Genomic DNA, 21,377 nt, shown 5'->3' with positions numbered 1-21,377 from the left:
ATTCCGTCTATTGGATGCGTTTTATTAAAACGCATTGCGCCTTTATGTTCTTAGTTTGGTAATTAATAAAGATTAGGAATTAATTTATTAACAAAGATGTTAAAATGGCCAAAATAAAACGGGACAGTCCAGAAAATGTTTGCGCAGGCAGGGCACTCAAAATGTGTGAGAGAAAGTGGGGGGATTTGTGCAGACTGACATAGGCTACTCATAAAACGTAGCATAAAATAATGTAAAAAATAAAATAAAATTAAAAATAAAGAAATAGAATAAATTATAAAAAACAAGCAAAGGAGCAGGCAAAAGGCTGGGATATGGTGGGGATTGGTCACGTTGACCGGAATGTTTAGTGACATGTGGGAGGGTGGAGGGGGTTAAAAAAAAGTCTCAATCACTCTTCGACGCGCATGAAAACCAGCCGCGTAGTTATGAGGGAGGCCGTCCTCACACCGATCTTCCTCGTCGTCATCGTCCTCAGCGTCCTCCGGTTCAAGCAATGCCACCCCAGCCTTAGCTGCAATGTTGTGCAACATAGCCGTCACACATATCACGGCGCATGACTTGGCCGGCGAAAACTGGAGCCCTCCGCCTGACCTGTGAAGGCATCTAAAGCGCAACTTCCACCTCCCGATCGTGCGCTCAACGATGCACCGGGCCAGACGGTGGGCTTCGTTGTATTCCTCATCAATACATACCTTACCCTATTTCCGGAGGGGCTTTTATAGCCAATCAAATTATCAATCAAGGAAACCCTTATGCGGAATCAGATTAAGTCGGCTCTCTTTGCTGCGCAAAGCATGTTTCAGAAATCAGCCCATTAAGATAAATGTAGTTGTCACACAAGCTATTTTTAATTTTTTGTCATATGGAATTATTTCAGGGGGGGAAATGCCGTGAAACGCACAGTGCATTCAGGATTAGGACTGATATATGTCGGTTTCAGCCTAATCAATTGTGTTTTAATGTCTTGCTATAGCATTCATATAATTGCAGTCTATTTTTTTCGTAGGCTACTCTGCTGTTGTCCTTGATGGGGATATATTTTAACCCTTTTTAACACAATTTTCCTGCGACATTCCTGCGTCTCCCCCTCCTACGGAGCCCATTTCAGCACCGTGTCAGTAGACAGTTACAATCCTACGACGTCGTGAGTGCAGCGAATGCGCGTTCACGTTAAGAGGAGTTTCGGGAAACGCTCCAAAGAAATTATCGATGGATCGCAAGATCCATCGGGAGAATGATCGTACGAGCGAAGATCCATCGTTATCGGGAAACGGGGCCCTGGTATAGCTTGAGTTTGGTGTTGATGCTGTACTTCGTGGACTTCCACACATTGTTCATCATTCTGAATGTGTTTCTGGCCTTGTTGAGTCGGCTTTTGATGTCATTGCCTGTTCCTCCATCATATCTTACAATGCTTCCCAGATATGAGAACTCTTCTGTTGTGGGTATATTTATTCCATTTATTATTTATAGGTGGGGGATTTTGTGTGTTTAAGGTCATCACCTCTGTTTTCTTCAGGCTTATGTTCAGTCCTATTTGTTGTGCAAATCTGTTGACACAGGATGTTTTTTCTTGTATATGTAGGTGTGTATGGGAAACCAGTGCCAAGTCGTCTGCAAAGTCTAGGGGCCTCATGTACTAAGGTTGCGTACGCACAAAAACGTGGCGTACGTCCTTTTCCACGCTCACGTTCAGATGTACAAAACGTGAAATAACCGTAAAAATGTGCGGTCCCCACGCCAGCTCCAGAGCTGTCGTACACACGTTTCTACAGCTATTGTTCCTTTGGCGACACTTAGAGGTGACGCTGGGAAACTGGGAAAAAAGGTGAAAACCATGACTCATCAGAGTGATTTGCACATCAGAGACACACTAATGAACGATTAACACACCTTGCAATTATATGGGTGGCTATAAAAGCATGCGCAATGGATGAAGAAAATTGTTTTAAAAATGGCTGCGTTAGCGTTGTTAGAGGACATCGCAAATGGTCAAATCCGAAGGGAACGTATATTTAGGGAACGCGAGGACTTACTCGCAAATGATGATGATTGGCTCATGAGCCGATTTCGTTTCCCCAGGCCAGTATTACTGGAGCTGTGCGCAGAGCTGCGGCCGGCCCTAGTGCGCCACACAGCCAGGAGCCAGGGGTTGTCCGTGCCCACACAGGTGCTGACCACGCTGGGGTTCCTGGCAACAGGGGCCTTCCAGCGGGAGCTGGCCGATCGGTCAGGAGTGTGCCAGTCCACCCTGAGCCGAGCCATGCCAGCTGTGTGGGACGGAATCATCATATGAGATTAATATGAGTCCAGACCGGCCTCATATGCATTAATGCATTAATATGAGATAATTAATGCATTCAAAGCCGAGCCACGCCGCCTTGCCCTGTGAATTCAGTTGCAGCGCAAATATAGCAGCAAATACGTTACATTCTTAACCCAGCAGCGGTGTTGTTCAGATACTGATTAAATGGGTTTGTTAACCATGCGTAATAGTATGGCTCCACGAGTATGCGCACACGTTCTATGTGTTCTTCATCTCTGGGCACTGCGTCCCTTTATGTTTTGCAGCGGTTGCATTTGTTCTCTGTTAAAATACATGGTTAATGTATTATTTTGGAGTTAATACATTTGAAAAAAAAAACAGGAACACCACTAGTTTCTGGCTACGCCACTGGTGTCACCGATCAAAGCGGCCACTCTCAAATCGAAGGGGGAGAGTTCCCCCACTCCCGTCCCCCCTCCTGTTGCGATCACGCTTCGGCGGTGGGCAGAAACCCTCCGCTTCACCTCCATCTTGAGGTCTGACCACTTTTTTTTAATTTCAGAGTGTGTGCGCTGCTGAGACCCCACTGCATTGACGGCCTCGCAAACACGCTCCCACTCACTTCTCTTTTGTTTTGCATTTATCCCTGTTGACAGGGTTCCAAATAGCATATGCTTGCGCATTTCTACCTCGTGGAGCAAAATCTCGAGCTCGGACTCCGTGAAGTTTCTTTTTTTGCCTCTGTTCATGGTGCCAGGTGATCGGATTAAGAGGTGAATCTCAGGTCCAGAGGCCTATTTAAATGAAATTGCATATTTAAATGAGGGCGTGGACAGGGAGGAGTTTGGCACCTCGGCATATGCGCTCAATTCCACGTTGATTGAGATGTACAAAAGAAACGTGCTTGGATCCATGCGTTCGCACACTTTGATACATCTGAATTTATTTGTGCAAGACAGTTTCTGGGTTTTGGCGTACGCCAAGTTTCAGTATGAAATCCACGCAAGTCTTAGTACATGAGGCCCTAGGTCTTCAAGTGTTGTAAATAGTGTCCATCTGATGCCTCTAGGTTGATCTTCGGTTGTTCTTCGCATCACCCAGTCTATGACGGTATTGAAGAGTAATGTAGACATCACGCATCCTTGCCTCACTCCAGTCTTGACTTCAAAAGTGTGGTTGCTGTTACCTACTTGGCATGTGAAGTTGGTGGAAAAACCCTTTATGATGAGGATGATTTCTTGTGGAATCCCATACAAACGTAGAATGCGCCATAAACTGTCCCTGTGTATGCTGTCAAATGCTTTCTTGAAGTCTACAAAATTGATATATAGCTGTCTTTGCCATTCTGTACACTGCTCTATGATGTTGCGCAGAGTGAAAATTTGGTCGGCACACCCTCTTCCTTTCCGAAACCCTGCTTGTTCTCTTCTGAGCTGCTTGTCTATTGCATCTGAAATTCTTTGCATGATGACTTTTGCTAGTATTTTACTTAGAATTGACAAAAGGGTAATTCCACGCCAGTTGTCGCAGTTTTTTAGGGAACCTTTCTTGGGGATCTTTACGATTACACCCTTTGACCAGTCGTTTGGTATCGTCTTCCCCTCCCATATGGATGTGAAGAGTGGTTTGAGCAGTTTTGCTGAAAGTTCTGGGTGTTCTTTGAACAGTTCTGCGTTCAGGTTGTCTTGCCCGGGGGCTTTTCCGTTTTTGAGTGATTTGATGGCTGAAACTATTTATTTTTCTTCTGGTGGTGCAGTGTTAATATCAAGGACAGTCTCAGGTTCCTGTATCTCTGCTTCGGCTGTTGGTGGGGGTCTGTTTAGGACCTCACTGAAGTGTTCAGCCCACCTTGCCTCTACTTCAGCCTCTGATGTAAGAGTTCGCCCTTGTTTGTCAGTGATCGGCGTATCTATAGATCTATGGTACCTACCGCAGACTATTCTGGTGATTTTGTAGACCTTACCTTGCTCTCCCTTGTTTGCTGTTTCTTCTGCCTGGTCTGCAAGACTGTTTATATAATTTCTCTTGTTTTCTCTTGCCATCCTCTTAACTGTTCTGTCGGTTTCCCTATATTGTAATTTGTATTTATCTTTAATCCTTTCTGACTTGGCTTCCATTAATTTCTTTTTAAGTGCTTTCCTATCTGCTATGACTTTTCAGGTGTCTGCTGTAATCCACTCTTTTCTGTTCCTTTGCTTTATTCCCAGGCAGACTTCACTGCTATTGGAGTAAGCGGTTTTGATCTGTTCCCATTTAATGTTGGCATCATCAGGTCCTTTTTGCGTGTTGTCACTCGTGTCTGCCAGAGCTTGGAATCTGTTTTTCAGCTGTAGTATGAAAGCTAGTATTCAGCTCTCCTTAATTTTAACTTAAGCACTGCTGTGACTAGGTGATGGTCGCTGCCGACATCAGCTCCTCTCCTGACTCTAACGTCCAAGAGTGATCGTCTCCAGGTGCCGTTGATCATTAGATGATCTATCTGGTTCTTGTCTCTTCCATTGGGGAAACACCAGTTGAGTTTGTGGATGTCGCAATGTGGGAATAGGGTACCTCCGATGACAAGGTTGTAAGTGGGACATAGCTCTAACAGCCTCTCTCCATTTTCATTCATAATGCCGCAGCCCCCCCTCCCCATGGCCCTGTCATAGTTTTTGTTATTGCTGCCTACTTTTGCATTTAAATCGCCCATTATTATCTTCATGTCATGTTGTGGAGTTTCTTCTAATTCTGCTTGAAGCTGATCATAGAATATGTCCTTGGATTAGAGGCTAATGTAGATAATAACAATTAGCCAATGACTCACAAAGACAAACTGGAACACTATAAGTGCTACAAGCCAGGAAATTAAGTCCAACTAGTACGTGTGGTGTATTTCTGAAAGGCTTTGTAGGTGTTGTAAATTCCCATTAGTTTGTAATATCGTATCTTATATATATATACATATAATGTATATAGCGTTATTTCTATTCAGGCACTTTGGGCAGCCCAGGTAGCGCCGTAGGGTCCTAGAGTTACGAATTGTACGGGGCTGCGCCAGAGCTCGTTGCAAGGCCCCCAGGACCGGTGTAAGTACCATATCGGCTCGGCTTCCAGATCGGCACGGGGTCCGTCGTCTGCTGATTACGTCACACAATACGCTATCTACAGCAATAAGGTTTTTTATGGCTTAAATTAAAGCGCCTGTAATGATCTTTCATTTTCAACATAGACCATTCCCAACCTATCTGTATGGATAGTTTTCTTCTAAAAACAAAACATCCCTCGGAATCATCTTGGCAGTTAAGATAAGCCGTCCGTGTTGCCAGATTGGGCACATTTTCAGCCTGATTTGGCTACTTTGAATCACGTTAGGCTGGAAAAAATGGACATAGGCCCAATCTGGCAACACAAACCGAAACTAGACATAGACCTATTCGCGCTCACACATGTGCTCGCTGTTGCCTCGTGGTTGCTATGACTACAGCCAGAGCTACAGCACAAAACTGCCAATCACAACTGTCCGACGTACAGCCAATCACAATGTACGCCCATTCAAGCGTACAGCCAATGATATTGTGTAACGTAATCAGCAGACGACGGACCCCGAGCCGATCTGGAAGCCGAGCCGATATGGTACTTACACCGGCGCATACTTCCGCAATCCACCAGTGCTCAGAGGCCAAGCCTGGTATTGCAGCTGTTTAAGCTGGCTGTGGACGGGGGTCCGTCATTTCATGTGGCCCAGAAGTAGATATCGCCGTCCACTCCAATACAAGTGGGGAACAGGATTGTGTCTCCGCAAAAAATGTCTGGATATCAATCAAAGGCTCATAATTACCTTCATGCCATGTCCTAAAAAAAAAAAAGTTTTTTCTTTCCAAAACGCCACCTCAAGCGTTTTATTAGCAGTTGATGTTGGGTGGGCAGCTGAAAGGAGTCGTACTGAAACAAACGGCTCCTTGCTATGGACCTATTTTGAAGTGCACGGCTCCATTAACTTCCGAATTAAATTAAATTCCGAATTAACTTCCACTAACTCCATTAACTTCCAAAATCTAACTTCCAAAATCTGAGATTTGTCCTTTTACTTAACATGAATGGCGTTGAACACGGATATATAACACACATATCATTGAAATAGCTGTAACAGGCACGGACGTATTGATTACCTGAATGATTATGGGAGACCTACGTAATTTTCATAATATTGTTAATTGTCTAATATTAACATTTCAGTTGCGTTGGTAGGTATTTCATTTTCATTTGCTTGTTTAGCTATGTATGACAGGGTTATGGTTAGCTATGTATGACAGTTGACAATGTTGGTGTATTACAATTCATTATTTGGGTAGGCTACTCCAACTTCGTTGCTGGTAGATATGTAAACATTTACTTTTATATAAATTATTGATTGCATTTTTCGTAAATAGTTAATTGGAAGGAATCTGTTTCTTAAGTGTTACGTATTTTAAGAATCTAAGCTACCCACACATAGACCCAATGAAGCAGGACCAAACATATAAGCCGTAAATACTATACATAGCCACTAGGGGAGCAAGACCTTATTGAAGGCGGCTCCACCACAGAAGGCATCACCTGAAGAAGCCGAAGCCACCACGCCCACTAGGCCACGCCCACTTGACGGTCCCTTACCTGTGCAAACTAGAGCTGTGTTCGAAATCGTTCCCTATCATGGATGTAGTGCACTAAATAGGGTGCACGCCATTTTCTAGGGTGTTCGAATTCTCAGTGGTCCACTATATAGGGCACTATATAGTGGACTTAAAATAGGGTACATACGATGTTCCCTACATGTTACTCCCGTATACCACAATGCAATGCGGTTGTATTTTTCCAGGGGAGAAGAAGAAGCCGAATAACCGCGAAAACGAATACATTCAATGATGGAGTCTCCGGCTTTCGTTTAGAAATGTCAACAATTTATTTGGGATTTAACATAGAATATTTAACATTCAAAATTAATTAAACAAGGAAATGTAACATTCAACATCAATACAACCTCCAGCTTTCGTCGTGAGTGCCCGGTTTGTTTACTTGATGTGAGTAGTTAATACTTACCACCACTTGGGTAGGTTTTTTAAAACATCAACATCCGGTTGGGGGAGGGGGGCGGGTGTTTCTAATGACGGCACTTCCGGTTGGTGTTGTTATGTCAAGGGACTTATTGCTATTATGTGTGATTTAATATAGGGCCTACGTTCTCCTCTCCTTATGGGTCAGTTAGAGTGCAAGCCTGCTAGGTGTCGTGTGATGCGTTTTATGGCCATGTCTCTTCCTCTCTTTGCGTGTGTTGTCTTAAGGCCCTTAAGGCACAGCTTTCAATGCATTGTTTTGGTGTTTGGTGTTGTTCCTCGTCCCTCTGGTTAACGTCTCCAATAGCCAGAGAGTTACATGTTTACCATCGGGTAGACATCCACATCCACCATAAGCCATCCTAAGTATATTTGTGTGTGTGTGTGTGTGTGTGTGTGTGTGTGTGTGTGTGTGTGTGTGTGTGTGTGTGTGTGTGTGTGTGTGTGTGTGTGTGTGTGTGTGTGTGTGTGAGGTGTTCACCATAAGAGGGTCCGTTTGTGGATCACTTAGACAACATATTAGGAGTTACGACTCCTAATGGGGTATGGTGTTGTTCCTCGTCCCTCTGGTTAACGTCGCCAATAGCCAGAGGACTACATGTTTACCAAATGGTAAACAAACACCTCCTCCATAAGCCATCCTAAGTGAAAGGGTGTGTGTGTGTGTGTCTGTGTGTGTGTGTGTGTGTGTGTGTGTGTGTGTGTGTGTGTGTCTGTGTGTGTGTGTGTGTGTGTGTGTGTGTGTGTGTGTGTGTGTGTGTGTGTGTGTGTGTGTGTGTGTGTGTGTGTGTTTTGATATAATAAAGCGCTGAATATTATTATATGTAACCTCTTAATACACATATATATATATATATATATATATATATATATATAGTGGGTGTCGTATTATAGGGATGAGAATACGGTAAACAAGCCCATAATCTCCTGTATAGTAATATTCTATATAGATAGATAAATAAAGCATATCAGGGTTAAAAAAGTGGTGTTCACCATAGGAGGGTCCGATTGTGGATCACTTAGAAAACATATTAGGAGTTATCATGATACTATTATCTGATGTTCTAATAATTTCATTTATTATAAGGGGGGGGGGGTCTACGTTCTCCTCCCCTTATGGAGTCAACTAGAGTGCGAGCCTGCTAGGGTCGTGTGACGCGTTTTAATGGGATGCCTCTTCCTCTCTATGCATGTGTTGTCTTAAGGCACTTAAGGCACTTAAGGCACAGCTTTCAAGCAATGCTATGGTGTTTGGTGTTGTTCTATGCCCCCTCTGGTTAACGTCGCCAATAGCCGGAGGGTTACATGTTTACCATCGGGTAGACAACCACATCCTCCATAAGCCAGCCTAGGTGAAAGGGTGTGTGTGTGTGTGTGTGTGTGTTGTGTGTGTGTGTGTGTGGGTGTGGGTGTGGGTGTGGGTGTGGGTGTGTGTGTATGTGTGTTTTGATATAATAAAGTGTTGAATATTATTATATGTAACCTCTTAATACATAGCTATATATATTCTATTATTTGCGTTTATTATAAGATATATGTATTAACCTACGTATCATTAGTAGATAGTCTATTGTGTGAATGAGTAGGCGTAGGCCAATGGTATCTAGGCATGCGCACTAACGGCGTGTCTATTGGTCGGGAGGTCATAACACTGGGGGTAGGTGTGTCGGGTATTCTGTGGATCACCTATAGGGGATATATATCGAACCAGTGCAGAATGAAGATAACCCTGATCCTCCAAACATCCTGATCCTCCAAACACCCTGATCCTCCAAACGTCTGAGCTCTAGGCTAAGCTAGTAGACTCGTCATAGCGGCTGCAGAATAAAGGAGAAGAAAGAAAAACAGCTACTACAACCTGCGCAACTATGCCTACTGACTGTAAGTATTCATATGAGTGTAATATGTTATTATTATTATTATTATATCATGACTATGACCATGTGTATACGTGGCCCATATCTGATTGATGCATAGTTTTTCCGTAGTGATTTCTGACGTCGGCTATGAGAGCTTGAAAAGGCCTCAGGGTCCACGCGCACGTAAGATGATTTCATAGCAACGTATAATATATAGATCCCTCTCACTCTCTATCATTATTATTATTATCGGCTATAATATATGCCCATAGAATAACCTCTAAATCGTATGTTTCTGTCGTGTAGCAGGTGCTGATATTCGGTTGAATAATCGAAGAAAGATACTCGGTGATCGGACCAATGTGGGGGCCAGCAGTAGTTATGGTGAGTTATTAGTACACACACTATTATCATACATGTATTACATCTATTTTATTGTGCATTTAATAATGAATAAAAAAAATAATAATAATAAAGACCAGCCAACCCTAACCCCTGTATACTTTTGTATTTTTTTTTTTTTTTTTATTATTATTATTATTATTATTATTTTTTTTTTTAATCTGTTTACGTATAGTACCTATCGTGGATGGTGTGAAACAGTGGACCCCTGGATCAAACCGTCTAACCAAGAAAAATCTCAAAAGACCCAATCTAGGACCGGCTCTACCTCTACCCAGCTCGCCGCTAACAGTGGTGCAACAGCAGATCCCTTATAAAAAGGGACGCAAGGACACCACACATAGTGTTTTAACTCCAGAGAATTTTAACTTGGTTCTCCATGCTGTTATAAACCCTAAAATCGCCCACCACGGGGGTGGATGGTCTGAGTCCAAACAGCCGTTGATTGATACATCGGTTGTACCTGTGTCTGAGCCGCCTGCAGAGACCGTTACTGTACAGCCGGATGGAGGCATTCAGCATGGTAGGAAATTAAAGAAAAAATGTATATGCTATAGAGGGGGGGATGAACATGATGGGGTGTGATATTGATTATGTCGATTTCTTTTTTCTATTACAAACAGTCCTTGGAGACCCTCAGGATGCACCACTACCAGAACTGACCGATGAGGATCTCGAGGGTCTTACCGACGTTCCGTTGTGGCCCTCACAGCTGTTGGAACAGCTCGACTTCACTCCCGCTCATTGGATAGACCCTCCAGCTACTTCCGTAGTGGGTACCGCCAGGGCAGAGCCTGTAAACCATCAGCCTGCAGCCCCCGCCTCTGGATCACGACCCATCCTCATCCAGGCCTCTATCCACAATCTACCAGGCACTGTGAGTCGTCCCACCGCCAACGGAGCAGTGGCTACGCTGCTACCCGACGGCTCAGAGGCTGCTGATGAATACATTGCGGGTGGTCCATGTACCAACTGTTGTAAGGATTGTGTCGGTAAATTAACCTTGGTAACTACAGCAGTTGATGTAAACTCCTCAACCATTGGTCGTCAGTGTAAACTGGGTGCATTGTCTGTGAAACGTATTGACAGCAGATTTCAGACTGTCGAAGCGCAAACGGCACAGTCACTCGAGATCATCGGGGAAATCAAGGACGAGCTAGTGCGTTACGGTCTGGCTATAAAATCAATACAGCAGCAGATTTTGGTTGTCGAGGCAGCAGTGCGTGTTAACACTCTGGCCTTGGATAGGGGGCTTCTGATATCTAATATGGCGCGGAAAATTTGGCTAATTGAAACTACGGCGCAGGATAACATCAGGGCCTACAAGGCCATGTCTGCCCGGATGACTATCATGAATGATGCTCTGGATATGCTTACGATGAATCGTTAGTATTTGATTTGTGGTTTTGGGGTGTTCTTTTTATTCTTATTTTTTTGTTTGTTATCTTTTTCGTTTATTCTGTGGAGAGGATATTTTTGTTTTAAACTGAACGTAATAAAAACTTTTTTCTTTATTTATTTTTTTTATCTATTGGCATAAAAACTATAGCTGAACACAATGCATAAAGCTATTAGCCCCAGAAAAAGGAAATTCAAATCTGTAGACGGTAATCCCAAGAGACGGCGTAGATCTGATAGCGGGGGTAGCATTATCGATGTAGATCTTGAAGAGATGGCTATGAGGTATGATACACCCTGCGATACGTCTGTAGACCGTGTGGGGGGTGGGGGCATGAGTGCTGAAGGTGGTTTAGACATGCGGGAAATACGTGCTGACATAGCTAGAACTAGACGTGTGTTAATTGATGCTGATGTAGGGGGTAATAGAATGACGGAGGCCCTAGACAGGGCTGCTATGATAAATGTTTCGAACGATCCATGTGCAGATGGCGGGGAGGTGTGTGTGGGGTTAGATGTCCCCGGGGATTTAGACACAAGGGATGTGTTGTATGCGGCGGCATACACCAGAGATGTACTTAACACTGTCGATGGGTGGCTGGCTAGTGTACAAGAGAGGCTAGACATAGCCAAGCAGATAGACATAACATCACCGATAGATGTATTGCATGTGTCGCAACGTGACGAAGGGGATGGTGAGGGTTTTCAGGAACCCCTGGCGGCTGTAGGGGGTAGGACTGGTGACTCTATAGAGTCGAATATACAGGACGGTGGCGGGGGTGGTGGTGGTGGTGGCGGTGTTGTTGACGTTGATGGTGACGATGGCGGTGCTGATGTTGTTGGCTGTGGTGATGATGATGATGGTGGTGATGATGGTACCCCTGTGCCTATGGCGGCGGGTGATGATGATGACGAGTTGCATACTAGATTATTTCCCCGCTTTAACGGTTTTGAGGTTAGACAGACCATTGATCTGAGAAGTATATCCCTTGAAAATGTACAAGAGGTCCCTGATTTGATCAGGGAGAGGCTGTCGGGGTTTTTTTTTTTTTTTTTTTTTTTAAATATGTATGATGACTATATGCTCTGTAAGGTGACCTTGGGTGTTTTGAAAGGCGCCTCTAAATTAAATGTATTATTATTATTATTATTATTATAACAAACTGTTCACAAAGTACAGCCGACGGTAGTGTCTTAAACGTTGTTTTGAGAGGGCCTTCATTGGCAGCTGATGTGCAGGCTGTGCTCGTGGCGGGTGATGATTACAATGCGGATTTGTTTATGGATCATATTAGCCATGTCATACAGAGTAACGACACAGGTCTGACGGATGATGTGTTAGAGCTGGTGGTCACAGGGGTCCATAACAAACGGGGTGGTGGGCGTTTGAAGTTAAAATCAATTCCCTATGATGAGATCATAAACAAGAAGAAATTAAATCTCTACACACCTAGTAACACACATAACAATTTGTGTTTCTCACTATGCATGATACATTTTCTGCAGGAGGGGGTAACTGGAGGCAGTACAGTGCCCGACGAGACTAATTTGGAGGCGGCTCGCAAATTACACAGGGAGCTGGGGTACGGTCCAGATCACTCTGTGGGTTTCTCGGATGTTTTCAAATTTGAGAGACATCTAGATGTTAAAATCTTGATATTTCATCATAATGATGCATTCAAGAAGCTGGAGATGTTCCAGACGCATATGGGCCAACATCCTAAAACAATATGGTTGTACCTGCATGATAACCATTATCATTGTATAGTGAACCGCACGGCTTTCTTTGGTACGCGATATGTGTGTGAATATTGCTACAAGGCCCACGAGACAATTCTATTCCACAAATGCCCGATCCATTGCAATGTGTGTCTGACAGTGTGCGATAGCCAGGGAGGTCGTACTATAAAGTGCACGGACTGTAGTCGTATATGCCGCTCGCAGGTCTGCTATGCCATACATAAGCAACATTCGGCCGTACATAAAATGATACCGTGTGAAAAGATCAAATACTGGAATCAGTGTTGTAGACAGTATATCATACCGAAGAAGAAAAAGAAGAGGGGGGAGGAGGAGGAGGAGGAGGAGGAGGAGGAGGAGGAGGAGGGGGAGGAGGGGGAGGAGGGGAAGGAGGAGGAGGAGGCCTATAAAGGGCATGTATGCAGCGTGTCAAAGTGTCATCACTGCGGTGAACCGATACTCAGCGACACTGTGCATGAATGTTTTATTCAGCCGTACGACCGCCTTAAGAAACGCAAGCGCAAGGGTCGACGCAAAGGTCGGGGGAACCGTTATACGACGGCTGCACCTGTAGATGATGATGATGATGCTGATAATAGCCGTTTATCTGATGATTACATATTTTATGATTTCGAAACGCGCGTGCATGAGGGTCGACACGAAGCAAACTTTGTGGCTGCTAAGACTTCTGAAGGCGAGGAATGGTATGCTAGCGGTACAGATTGCGTGGGAAAGTTTGTGAGACGCTACAGAACAGGGGCTTATAGGTTGTTTACATTCATTGCGCACAACGCATCAGGCTTCGACAGCTATCTCGTTCTGGAATACATGACCAAGCAGGGTATTGTACCCTTTATAGTCATGAAGGGTAGCAGAGTCGTTATGATGCGCGATGATGCCTACAGCCAGAGATGGGTCGACTCATTCAGCTTTTTCCCCATGCGGTTGGCTAAAGCACCGGAGGCGTTGGATTTTGAAGATATGGCGAAAGGTCATTTTCCTCATAAATTTAACACGCGGGCCAACGAGTCTTATGTCGGTGCATACCCTGAGATCTCATATTATGGTTATGATTCCATGACTAGCGATCAAAAGACAGATTTCGCTTTATGGTACAGATCTGTAAGGCACAAAAAATTTGACATTCAGAAACAGCTGCGCCGCTACTGTGTCAACGATGTGAGGATCCTGCACACGGCGTGCGGGATCTACAGGGAAAATTTCATAGAGTGTGCAACTATAGACCCCTTTGCATATGCCACTCTGGCTTCGGCGTGCATGGCCACCTTCAAAAAGTCGTTCTTGAAAAAATACGTCTTGGCGTTGACCTACGAGGGGGTCTATCGGAAAAAGCAAAAGTCGTTCTCATGTGCATCCATCCAGTGGCTTGAATATCTATCCCACTCCAATAACCTGGAGATTCAGCACGCTCTCAAGCATGGGGAGGCTGAATATGGTCCATTCTTCCTAGATGGATATGCCCCGGCTATAAACACAGCCTATGAATTTGCAGGATGCTTTTATCACGGGTGTGAACGGTGCTACAACGCTGGTCATAAGAATCCTGTCGTCAAAAAGACCTATGGTGAATTATGGTTGCAGTTTCACCTCAAAATCACGGCCCTCAAAAGAGATCATGGCTTAAGAGTTGTGGTCATGTGGGAGTGTGAGTGGCACAGACTGAAAAAGACAGATGCTACAGTGCAGGCCTTCTTGGCTACTCTGAAGATACAACCCAGGATTGATCCTCGCGACTCTCTCTATGGGGGTCGCACCAATGCCATCAAAATGTACCACAAGGCCGAGCCCGGTGAGAAAATACGCTACTATGACTTTACCTCTCTCTACCCCACAGTACAGGCCCGCTGTCCATATCCTATAGGACACCCCAAGATCATTTTCAGGAATTTTGGTCCTTTGGACGGGTATTTCGGCATCGTCAAATGCACTGTGTTGCCCCCCAGAGGTCTTTACCATCCTGTGCTCCCTTACAGGTGTCATGGAAAGCTGATGTTTCCCCTCTGTGGTACATGTGCCACAGAGCTCAATCAGACAGACGCATGTCATCACGGCGACGATGAAAGGGCTCTGACAGGTACATGGGTGACTTTAGAGGTAGAAAAGGCCGTGGAAAAGGGGTACGTGATAATACAGATGCATGAAGTATGGCACTACCCCAAGCAGTCAAAGTCTCTGTTTAAAGGGTATGTCAAAACGTTTCTCAAGCGTAAACAGGAGGCTTCAGGATACCCCAGCACAGTGGATACTGCGGAGAAACAGCAGGCATATGTGCAAAACTATCTGGTTAAGGAAGGCATACAGCTGGATCACGACAACATGAGCGTCAACAAAGCCATGCGTAATTGCAACAAGTTGATTCTCAACAGCCTGTGGGGTCGCTTTTCGCTACGCCCAGACCTACCCACTTGTGAGCTAATTGCAGCACCTGAAAGGTTCACCCAGCTCATGTTCAGCGACAGCTATCACATTAGCCACTTTTGTTTTGTTTCTGATGAGGTGGCCCTTGTACAATGGAAACACAAAGATGCCCGTCTCGAAAGGGCTCGGGATGTTAACGTGATTGTGGGGGCTGTGACTACGGCCCATGCCAGGCTCATGCTCTATGACCTTCTAGACAAATTACAGGAGCGTATCCTCTATTGTGACACAGACAGCATAATTTTTGTTTCTAAGGAGGGTGATTGGGTACCCCCTTTAGGTCCTTATCTGGGCGACTTGACCGACGAGATAAATGATGGCGATCGGTACGGTACCGAGCAGGAGGATTACATTAGCGAATATGTCTCAACAGGTCCTAAAAGCTATGCCTACCACACACGTCAGCACAAGTCTGTAGTCAAATGCAAAGGGGTGACTTTAAATGCAGCAAATGCTAAAGTGGTCACCCAGCAGACACTGAAATGTCTAATCGATGATTTTGTCAACAATCGACCACAAACCCGCGACATCACCACCACGGTAGATACCATTCAAAGGAATAAGAATAAGCTTCTGCTTAAAAACGCTACTGTGGTTAAACGACTTAGGGTGGTTTACAACAAACGCAGGGTTTTTCCCGACTACACCACGCTTCCTTATGGCTATTAACCATTTTGTTTTATAGCGTCCAAATGATCCCTGTTTTTCTTCTTCTTCTTCTTCCACATAGTTTTTTTATGTCTTTTTATATTATTCATTTTGTATTTTGAGGTGGTATGCATATTGTGTTATGTTGTGTTGTGTTATGTTATTAACTATTTGGTTTTGATTTATTGTTTTCAAATTGATCCATGTGTTTTTCTCCTTTTAATCTTTTTTATTTGAATCATACATTTAACAATCATGTTAAATGTATATGTATCATGATGTATATGCATATACTTTTATACTCGTCATGCATTAATGATGAATGTGTTAATAATCATGCATGTGTTAATAAAGAATGTTAACTTTCACATGTTTCACTGTTCTATGGTCACAAGGCAGCCGGCCGTCAGAGGGGATGCACACAGACCGCAGAGATGGCTGTTGCACACGCTACGTTTGATCCTAGGCTACAGCACCCGTTCAGCATGGTAGTATCGGGACCGTCAAACAGCGGCAAAACCTACTTTGTCAAAACAGTCATTGAAAATATGGATCGGTTATTCTCAGAAAAGATTGAAAATATAGTATATATTTATTCATGCTGGCAGCCCATATACGATGATCTGCTTAAAATAAGGAACATTCACTTTATAGAAGGGATCCCCAAATCTCTATGCGATGATACAGTCTTACCAGTCCATACTAGAAATCTGCTCATTATTGACGACTTGATGAACGACGCATGCAATCATTTAGAGGTTCAGTACGTTTTTACCAAATATGTACACCATCGTAATCTCAGTTGTATGTATCTGGTCCAGAATTTATTCATGCAGGGTAAAACCAGCCGTACAATTAGTCTAAATACCAATTACATGGTTTTGTTTAAGAACCCACGTGACAAATATCAGATTATGCTGATAGCCAAACAGATGTTTCCGTGTAAGACAAAATATTTTCTAGAAGCCTTTAACGATGCTACCGACATGCCTTATGGGTATCTGCTTGTAGACTTTAAAGCCATGACCCCAGACAACATGAGACTTAGAACAGATATATTGTCGGACCGGCATGTTGTATACACTCAGAGAGTAAAGTGATTAGCCCCAAAAGACCATGTCCTCACGTATAAGCAGAAATCGTGAACGTCTTAAGCAACTATATAAAGCACCTCCAGCACAGCGTAAAGCTATCCTCAGGACAGCCAACACCGACTTTATCAACTCACTGTGTGAAATAGCCTTGAACAATTTACAAGGCAAAATACCACTAACCCCCCGTCAGCATACGAAATTGCGTAGACGAAAGAAGGACCTCAGAATACTCGCCAATAAAAATGTACTAATATCTAGAAAGAAAAGACTAATTAATCAGACTGGTGGATTTCTTCTACCCCTGCTGTCTGTGGCCGTACCGTTGTTTACAAGCCTGTTCTCAAGAGGAGGGTGATTATAATGGATCATACGCACAAGATGTATCTAGTTCCTCAACATCAACTCGATGCCTTAAAGCATACCCAACCCAGGGATTCTGTTAGACAGACTGCTGAAAATGAGCTGGATAAGGCCATTGCGACGGTGTTGAACACTCCCGATACAGACCTATATGAAAAAGCTGCCAGGTACGGAGCGGTCCTGCAGCGTTATCTATCCATGGTGAAACAAGGACAGCGTGAGCATGGAGAATTAACTCTGTCACTTGCGGATGGGGGCCCAGTTCATACACCTGTGGCGGCACAGCATGGTGTTGATGACGATGATGGCATCGGCGATCATATTTATAAGGATATAATGAAACATATACCCGTCAGAAGCAAGAGCAACACCAGACATATCCTGGACTCTTTAAAGAAATCTAAAAATGTCTCATGGACGGACAAGGGGGAACTCGTTTTACAAGGCGAAACTATTAAGGGGTCCCATATGTTTGATCTGTTAAAGAATGTTACCGCCCCATACCATGTTGTCGAATCTGTCAGACCACAGGGATGGAAGGTATTTCTGAAATTTTTAGCCAGTAATAATATACCGCTATCGGCTATCCCTAATAAACAGCTCAGACAAACTGTAGACATGTATAAGTATACACCCTCAACTATGGGTGACTCTGCGGCGGCAGCTATGCCTGTCTCATCTGGTAAAAGGAGGAAACGTAATCAGACATTGCCATCTATTACCTCCCCTGGAATGCCTATGGCCGAGTGGATACCATTTTGATTTTCTTATGTATCTTTATGTATATGTTATAGCTGTAAAAATAAAAGAAAAAACAGTACGACTGGAAATGTAATCAAATCATTGTTTTATTTTTTATTATCATACCAAACACAACACATGTTACGTGCTACATCCGCATATACATGACTGCACACATGACATATCATGTTCATCACAGACACTAGGTTGTACACGGCCAACAAAATCATAAACCTTTTCATCATTACGGGGTAGATTATCTCCGTACATTTTCAAAAACTTTTGATAGGATACACCTTTTTGCATATTAAACAAGAAAAAAACACAATGTTGCCCACATGCGGTACTTGATGGATCTTGGACCTGTTGTGTAGAATGAACTACATCTATACAGTGCTGATCGAGAAAACGCTGTATGGTCTCAGGAAACTCAGAGTATGAGGGAGGGTTGCCGTAGGAGTCGAAAAAGTATCCCTGGCTCTCAGCCGTAATATATATAGCTAGCCAATGGGCCCCGGCCATGTGTGAAGGTTCGGTGTTGATCACCAGCATTGCAGGCCTCTGACGAATTTCCCGGGGTAGATGATTACACGGCAACGCACCAAGAAAATAAGCCTTGTGGGCCATTTTCTGACACACTGCTGTCAGCTCTATAGTATTCATATCGCAACGTCTTTTCAGTAATAGTCCAACAACACCTGCCGTCTATTTGATATCTCTATAACAGAATCATAAACTGCATAACATATCAAATTGACCGTTGTAGCCAGCGCTGCTCTAAATCGTGCTTCTAGCCTCACATTCCCTGTTCGGACTAGCGATACATGTTGTCCACAACCCTCGTCCGCCTCAAGGTTGAAACAAAATAATGCATACCCATCTCCAAATTCCTTATGATTAATTGCTATTTCTCTATCTTTGAGCTGACGACCTGTAGCCTGAATGAGCTGAAAATATTCTCGGGTGTACAGTCCGTTTCTAAAGTCAGGCTGGAAGGGTTTAGCAGGATAGGCCTGACCGTCGCAGTATAGGGATAAAAACTCAATGCCGAAATGCTGGAATCTGAAAGGATTCCTAGCGTAACTCCCTGTGAATGCTTCGTTATTCACAAAACCTATAATAACCATCTTGGGTATTTGTCCTAGAAATAGATTATCCTGTGTGCATATTCTGCTGCCTGCAGCAATGGATACATTCTTTAGACACACCCTATCAACGGGGTATTTGACATTAGCTTGGTTTAACGCCCGGGCATGGGCCAGCTTGATGCCTGGTGCTATCGCTACCTTTTTAATGAAAACATTTGCAGACACTATAGATACACGGTAGTCCGCAGCACCATCGGACATCAGACAGAAATTATTTTTTGCTCTAATGAATCTCATGCGTAGATCAACTCCGTTAATCAACAGTTTCTCCTGAAAAAACATATCGACGTGTATAGGGGCTATTAGTTCGACTATACGACTTCGACCCGTATATTCGCTCCTAGTCGTTAAGCCTAGATTGAGGCCTCCAGGAAGAATATCGTCCATATGACCGTGGGTGTCTTTCTGGAATAGACCACATCCAAATTGGGTGTCTAATGTCCCGTTTCCATAGTTTAGCAAGCATTCTATAATGCCTCTGTACGGATAGGTGTTTGACGACTGGGTGATAAGCCTATCACCCAGAGTAATATCTACTTGGGAGAATAACGTGCATCCTGGATAGTTAATCAGTCCCACGGGTGCCGCCGGAGCCAAGTCTGTTCCATCAGGATTAGTAATCTTGATCCTCAGGTGTAAATATGTATTGTTTAGGTCTATATAGTCTTCGCTACTGGCCGATACAAAGAACTCTATGGGTCCACCATCTGTTAGCGCCGATAGCGGGGGTTGGTGAACACCACTTTTTTAACCCTGATATGCTTTATTTATCTATCTATATAGAATATTACTATACAGGAGATTATGGGCTTGTTTACCGTATTCTCATCCCTATAATACGACACCCACTATATATATATATATATATATATATATATGTGTATTAAGAGGTTACATATAATAATATTCAGCGCTTTATTATATCAAAACACACACACACACACACACACACACACACACACACACACACACACACACACACACACACACACACACACACACAGACACACACACACACACACACACACACACACACACAGACACACACACACACACACCCTTTCACTTAGGATGGCTTATGGAGGAGGTGTTTGTTTACCATTTGGTAAACATGTAGTCCTCTGGCTATTGGCGACGTTAACCAGAGGGACGAGGAACAACACCATACCCCATTAGGAGTCGTAACTCCTAATATGTTGTCTAAGTGATCCACAAACGGACCCTCTTATGGTGAACACCTCACACACACACACACACACACACACACACACACACACACACACACACACACACACACACACACACACACACACACACACACACACACACACACACACACACACACACACACACACACACACACAAATATACTTAGGATGGCTTATGGTGGATGTGGATGTCTACCCGATGGTAAACATGTAACTCTCTGGCTATTGGAGACGTTAACCAGAGGGACGAGGAACAACACCAAACACCAAAACAATGCATTGAAAGCTGTGCCTTAAGGGCCTTAAGACAACACACGCAAAGAGAGGAAGAGACATGGCCATAAAACGCATCACACGACACCTAGCAGGCTCACACTCTAACTGACCCATAAGGAGAGGAGAACGTAGGCCCTATATTAAATCACACATAATAGCAATAAGTCCCTTGACATAACAACACCAACCGGAAGTGCCGTCATTAGAAACACCCGCCCCCCTCCCCCAACCGGATGTTGATGTTTTAAAAAACCTACCCAAGTGGTGGTAAGTATTAACTACTGATGTGGGCGCATCTGTCTGCGTCACACAAATACCCGGCGCATTTACTGACGCAAATGACGTTCAGAAATGTTCAGCGTAGTGTCCGAATTCTCGTTCCCTATTCCCTAAATAGTGCACTATATCATGTACACTATATAGGGAATAGGGAACGAGTGTATAGGGAACGATTTCGAACACAGCTTAGGTGAAGGGACCAGAGATTTTCAGCGACACCCGCGGACAGTCACGGGCTTCTGCCCGTGGCTGGAAGTAGCCAGAGTTATTATCTCTCACACGTGTTCGACACGATTCCTAGACTTTCATTCCATAGCCAGTTACCATACCGAAACATGCCTACTTTAACAATAAAGTCAGTTAAAAGCTATCCCGGACTTGAACCTTTCCTTGAAGAAACTCAGCATTTGCAACGAACATTTCCAACGTTCTTGGAAAGGTTCT

At 43.9% G+C, this 21,377-nt stretch overlaps 1 long non-coding RNA gene across 2 annotated transcripts; it reads left to right on the top strand.

Annotated features, from left to right (window-relative positions):
* The first annotated feature begins 8,805 nt into the window (after positions 1-8,805).
* LOC130381865 (uncharacterized) lies at positions 8,806-9,872 on the top strand. 2 transcript variants are annotated; one of them, XR_008895497.1, is made up of 4 exons: positions 8,806-9,222; positions 9,330-9,383; positions 9,510-9,584; positions 9,778-9,872. It is a non-coding gene; the product is annotated as an uncharacterized LOC130381865 (long non-coding RNA). The 2 variants fall into 2 exon arrangements; XR_008895496.1 differs by having other exon boundaries at positions 9,507-9,584.
* Positions 9,873-21,377: the final 11,505 nt, after the last annotated feature.

Source organism: Gadus chalcogrammus, chromosome 4 (assembly GCF_026213295.1).
Source record: "Gadus chalcogrammus isolate NIFS_2021 chromosome 4, NIFS_Gcha_1.0, whole genome shotgun sequence".
Lineage (NCBI taxonomy): Eukaryota > Metazoa > Chordata > Actinopteri > Gadiformes > Gadidae > Gadus > Gadus chalcogrammus.
The sequence above is the reverse complement of the archived record's forward strand: the minus strand, read 5'-3'. Positions and strand labels throughout refer to the sequence as shown.